Below are 6,203 nucleotides of genomic sequence, written 5' to 3'. Positions count from 1 at the left end.
ATAAAATAAAATAAAATAAAAATAGGCCGGGCTTGGTGGCTCAGGCCCTGTAATCTCAGCACTTTGGGAGGCCGAGGCAGGCAGAGCACAACTGTGGTCAGGAGACGGAGACCATCCTGGCTAACACAGTGAAACCCCGTCTCTACTAAAAATACAAACAATTAGCTGGGCATGGTGGCGGGCGCCTGTAGTACCAGCTGCTCACAAGGCTGAGGCAGGAGAATGGCATGAAACCTGGGAGGCAGAGCTTGCAGTGAGCCGAGATCGCACCACTGCACTCCAGCCTGGGCAACAGAGCGAAACTCCATCTCAAAATAAATAAATAATAAATAAATAAATGAATAAAATAAAAAATCGTAAAGGTAAAAGAGTAGACTCTGCCTGGGGCTGGGCACATGAGGTGCTCGCAGAGGTGGGGAGAGGCACACGGATGGGCTGCTGCATCTACTCAGGGGTCGCGGGAGAGGCACATGGGTCGACCGCTGCAGCCATGCTGCCCTCCAGGGCTGCTGCCGCTTGGCGGTCCCCGGGTCAGCACGGCGGGCTCCAGGCGCCCTCTGGTGGCGGCGTGAGGGTCAGCCCCAGACACCCTCCTGACAGCCTGGGCCCTGGACCTCCCTCCCAGCCTCCCCAAGAGAGGGACCAGTGTCTGTGGTTGGAGGGAGGGGTTCCTGGGGTTACCTGGTCTGGAAGGGCACATGCCTGACCCCGAGTTGACGCCTCAACCCCAGCGTCCCTGCCTCTTTCCCAGCCTCATCTCCAGGGGTCCGGTGCCAATGCAGCCACCCACAGGAGAAGCCCTAGACAACACACCCCTTCTCCTCACAGCCCCTGGCCCCACCCAGGAAAGCACCTGGCATCAGTGGGTGCTCTACTGCCTACAGGAGGGGCCTGGAAGGCCGAGTCTGGCCTCAGTTGCTATGGGTATAGGACCCGACATGCCACGGTGCAGGTGTTCAGTAAATACCTGCAGACTAAGTGGGGGGTGACCGGGCAGAGGAGAGCCTGGAAGGCATCCCCAAGCTCAGGTGACATCCCGGCTGTCTGTGCTGTCTGGGGGCCTCCTGAAGTGCCCCAACTCCCAGACCCTCCAGTACCCTAAAACCCTAGCAGAAGCGTCTCTCCATTTCCACCCAGGTCAGAACAAGAACAACAGCAACAAGATGTACTCAAGTCAGACAAAAGGAAGAAATCCCCTCAAGTTTTGCTTCAGGAAGCTTGGGCCTGGTGCGTGAGGCCGCCCCTGGAGAGTGCAGAGGCTGGGACAATCATCTCTCGTGCTGGGGGTCGGCCTGGCCGTGGCCAAACACAGACACTGTATCACAAAGCCCCTCAGCCCAAAGCGGGGCGGCCAGCCTCACAGCTTGTCGCGAAGCCTGAGACTTAGTTTCTGTTCCTGGCTTGCCCAGAGGGTCCTTGGAGCTGCAGCCTGAGGGGGTGCTGAGGTGGGGGCGGTCGAGACCCTGGTCACTGCCACACGGTTCCCGCCTTTGGCCATTGCGTTCTCCCCACTAGACACAGGTCCTGGTCGGTGGAGGACACCAATGCTGCATTTGCCATGAGCTAAGCCAGAGCACTGCCTGGCACAGGCAGCCCCATGTCCGCCAGGGAAGCGGCTGTGGACAGGTGGCTGCTCCACGGAGTGCAGAGTGACTCGACGGGGAAACCACAGTGCCGGGCACAGAATAGGAGCTGTCACAGCCAGGGCAGGAGCTAGGCTGGCTGGGGCCCTGGGGGAGCAACACCAAGGGCGAGGGGCACCTTCTTTGGTCAGTACCCAGGTACGGGGAGTCGATGGAAGGGGGCAGGAAGGGAGCCGCAACCCTGGGGAGGAGAGGGGCAAAGGCCCTGAGGCAGATGGAACTTCGAGTAAACCGGGAACCACAAAGGGTGAGCCCTGGGGGCTCCTTGTTTGCTGGAAGCTTCATCTGCCTCAGAGCCTTTGACCCACTGCAAAGGGGAGGCGGGTAAGGCCGGCCCCACCCAGCCCATTGGCCCTGAGGGAGCTGGGGAGTTTGGATGCACCAGTGAACACAGTCCCCCAGGAAATGGGGAGGAAGCATAGAGAGAAGGGTGAGATCGCAGGCCAAGACGCCCGCCTGCGTCTCCGTTCACTGGGAGCAGAGCAAGGAGAGAGGTGTGGGCTGACCTGAGGCCAGCCCCTCCTGTGTCCCCAGCTGAGCCCTGCATGGGATTGGCCAAATGTGCTGCTCTGCTGGCCCCCCGCTGCCCCTTCCCTGGGTGTCCCAGGTCTGGGACAGTGAAGATGGCTCCTATGACTGAGAGGCAGTGGGTACCAAGAGCTTGTCAGACCCTGGGCCATCCAGAAACACACTCTGATAGTGCAACTGTGAGCACTGGCCTGCGTCCCCTCCACCCAGCTGACCTACGAGGCTCAGGGTTCTTGGGGGTCCCCCAAGGACATAGTCCTAGCTGTCAACTCACCCAGGCAGCCTGCACAACCCTGGCTCCCCTCCACTGGCCACCAGCCCCCCTGCACAGGCAGGATCCGGCCTCGCCCACCCACAGGCCTGCACCTCCGGGCCCACGGCAGCAAGGTTCCTATCTTGGGCATGCTTTCCTCCCTTTGCCAAGAGACCCACCCCCCTCCCCACACCTTGCATCTCTTCAAGGAGCCAAAAATGCAGCTGCCGACTGATTTGCTGTGGGGCTAAAAATAACCGCCGGGCTCCAGCCAGGGCCCAGGAAAATATCCCATTGCTAGGAGACAGCCGTTGCCAGGAGACCGCCATTGCTAGGCGACGCATGTTGCTATGGTGATGGCTGGGCCCTGAGTCATCCTCAGCCTTGATGGGGGCGGGCCAGGCAGGGAGCAGAGCTGGAGGGCATCAGAGAAATCCCACTGCCCATGGCACTCTGGGCACCCCCCATGGCTGTGAGGTTCTCACGCCTGTGGGTGCCCATTCTGACTGTGGAGGGGCTAGGACGGCCAAACACACCCACAGCCCGCCGCCTCACATGGATGGTCCCAGGTGCTCTCGGGCTGTGCTCCAGGCAGGGGGCAGGAGGAGTGGGTGGGGGTGGCATGACCATATGGCCCCTGGAGCAATCACTTTGCTCTCCAGTGTGGGGGTCTCACCACAGGTGCAGAGCTGAAGTAAATGTGGGTCCCCTCACAGTCCTCCAAAGTCTCAGGGCAAGATGTGCCACAGCCTCTGGTCCTCACCCCATGGCTCCAGGGTGCCCTCCCAGCCACCTAGATGGGAGACCCCTCAGTGCTCAGGCATCAAGGCAAGGGGTGGCCCAGGGGAAGCATGCTCCCGGTGGGGGTTCTGCAGGAGAGGGGCTCTCTAGGTGAGAGGGTCCTCAAGGTGAGGGACTCTCCAGGTGAGAGGGTGCTCCAGGTGAGGGTGCTCCAGGTGAGGGTGCTCCAGGAACGGAGTGCTCTGGATGAGGCTTCTCCAGGTGAGGGGTGCTCCAGGTGCCCTCCAGAGCCCAGGCACATATCAGTCCCCAGGACCAATGGAGGGGTGCGGGCCTGAGTGGTATCCGCATCCCCCAGAGGAGACCTGGGGGGGATGAGTCTGCTGAGCAGCCCTCTTTGTTCAAGCCACTTCCCTCTGGGGTATGAGCTGTTCTCCAAAGGTATCCTCTACAATGGGCCTCCCGCCATGGGAGGGGATCCAAACTGTTGATGCCAGTCACCTGTCATGCTGCTGGTGCATCGCTCTCTTATTCGCCACATTTGCCATGCATCCGTGATGTACTGAGCTGGAGGCTCAGTGCCTAGGGACAGGGTGGTGAGGAAGAAGACCCCACCCTGGCCCTCAGCGGGCACAGTCAGCCAACAGCTCATCAAATGCACCATCAGACAACAGGCAGACACAGGCTGAGAAAAAAGGTCCTTGGTGCTGCGGTGAGGACATGGGTCTGTGGCCCTGTCCACCTGAGGGAGGGCTCCTAGGGGAGAATACATTAGCCAAGGTCTGAGAGGCAAGTAGTCACCCAGGTGTAGGTGGCAAGGGAGTGCTCCAGGCAAGGGGCCACGACAGGAGTGCTCCAGGTGAAGGGTGCTCTAAGGGAGGGGTGCTCCACATGAGGACATGTTCCAGGAAGGGGTGCTCTAGGGGAGGGGTGCTGCAGGGTAGCTCCAGGTGAAGGGAGGGGTGCTCCAGGTGAGGGGTGCTCCAGGTGAAGGGAGGGGGTGCTCCAGGTGAAGGGAGGGGTGCTTCAGGTGAAGGGAGGGGTGCTCCAGGTGAGGGGTGCTCCAGGTGAGGGATGGGCACCCTCCTGGACCCAGAGAAAGGCCAGTGTGGCTGAAGCTTCATCCTCAAGGGGCCAGGTATAGAGCAAGGCTGTGGGCCAGCCGTGCCAGGCCCTCAGGGCTGTGCAGACTGCAGCAAAGAGTGGACAGGGCCCTGGGAAGAACAGGACCGTGTCTGCACGGCAAAATGACCCCACTGCATCCTGGGGAGAGCAGGAGATGGGAGAGGGATGGAGAGACCAATGGGGAAGTAGCTGCCACCAACCATGGTGGAGACAGACAAAGTTGCCCGGCACAGGTGAGGTGACAGGTGGAGGGTAGGTGGGTTCACAGCTGGTGACAGAGGTGGAGGGTAGGTGGGTTCACAGCTGGTGACAGAGGTGGAGGGTAGGTGGGTCACGGCTGGTGACAGAGGTGGAGGGTAGGTGGGTCACGGCTGGTGACAGAGGTGGAGGGTAGGTGGGTTCACAGCTTTGAAGGAGCACGGTCAGCCTTTCTGTGATGATCTTCCACGCATTCTCTCCTGCTTAGATTCCGCAAAGGTAGGGCTGGCTTCTTGGGCCTCGCCAGGGTTGCATGACCCAAATGCCTGACCCCCACACTCACCCTATGCACTTGGGGTGTGTCCAGCCCCAGCTGGGACTCAACACAAGCACAGCTTGTTCTCTGCCTGAGACCCTGGCACCTGCTGTGGGGTGAGAGCCCCAAGCATGAGGTGAAACCTTCCTACCAGGAGCAGTCCCCGCCTGCTCTCAGCGAGGTGGAAGTCGCTGCCGGAAGGCCAGCCTGCCAGACCCACGCACTGGAGACTCCTGGATAGGTTGGACGGACGCTCCCCTGTTGCCCCAACGGTGTTCACGGGGTTCGTCTTGTCTGCCCCACTCCGGGCACCTTCTTTGGTCAGTACCCATGTACGGGGCAAGACGCAGAAGAGCTGCGCTCACCCCAGGTAGACCCAGTGGCACCCCCACAGCACGCACAGAACCAGCCCCACCCCGGGACCCAGCCAGGATGCCGTTAGTCTGACCCTCCTTCCCGCTGCGCCCAAGCCTCACACCGGCCCCTCCCATCAGGACGCTGGGAACAGCAGCTGGTTTTACTCCTGTTCAGATACTCTCGGGAGCCCCATTCAGCCCTGCAGCTTTTCCCGGACGCAAAGACCCCCTCTGCTCTCCCTACAGCTGCTCCCTCCCCCAACCCTGCTCCCAGGAGACCCCCAGGATGGGGCGCCATTGGCCTCCGTTCTCCTGCCCTGAGCCTGCTGGGGCGTCTGGGTCTCCAGCCGTTCCCACCGGGTCCTTCACCTCACCCAGCACGCCCCACCCCTGCCCGGGCTGCAGCGGCCGCCGCCTCCAGCCTCCAGTTTATTCCCGAGAGAACTTGCCAGGCTGCTTGGATCTTTGCACACCCATTCCCGAGCCATCCCTCCCTCGCACCGTGGGGGTCTCAGCTCCAGTGGGGCACCCTCAGGACGCCCCCGCCCCCGTCAGAAGTCACCACCGCAAGCCCTCGGATGCTTTCACTGTCACTATCTGAAATGATCCGTGCAATCACTTGTTTGCGCGCTCTGCGGGTGTGCCAGGGTCTCCAACGAGGGGCTTCTGGCCAGGCACGCAGCAGGTGCACGGGGGGTGTGAGGGCTGTGAAAGGCCCTGGCCGCGGGCTGGGCGACAGGGTCCAGAGATGGGGGTCTGACCACCCTGTCTCCTCTGGGCCGGGTCTCACCTTCCTCGCCTCCCCAGGTGGTGGCCAAGGGCAGGGACGTGCGGTGCCGCCCCCGTTCCCATAGGACCCCGGACCCCTGGGCCACCCGCCAGCTCCCGCTCTCCCGCCTCCCCTCGCCCTCCCTTCCGCCTCCCGCGCCCTCCCCGCCCGCCCGCCGCGCGCCCGGGTTTGTTATTGTGCGGGTGCCCGCGGCGAGGGGGGCGGGGGCGCGTGCCGGGCCTGCCGCGTGCTTGTGGACGCCGTGCCGGGAGCG

This window comes from Rhinopithecus bieti, unplaced genomic scaffold (assembly GCF_001698545.2).
Source record: "Rhinopithecus bieti isolate Rb0 unplaced genomic scaffold, ASM169854v2 scaffold_47707, whole genome shotgun sequence".
Taxonomy (NCBI): domain Eukaryota; kingdom Metazoa; phylum Chordata; class Mammalia; order Primates; family Cercopithecidae; genus Rhinopithecus; species Rhinopithecus bieti.
The sequence above is the reverse complement of the archived record's forward strand: the minus strand, read 5'-3'. Positions refer to the sequence as shown.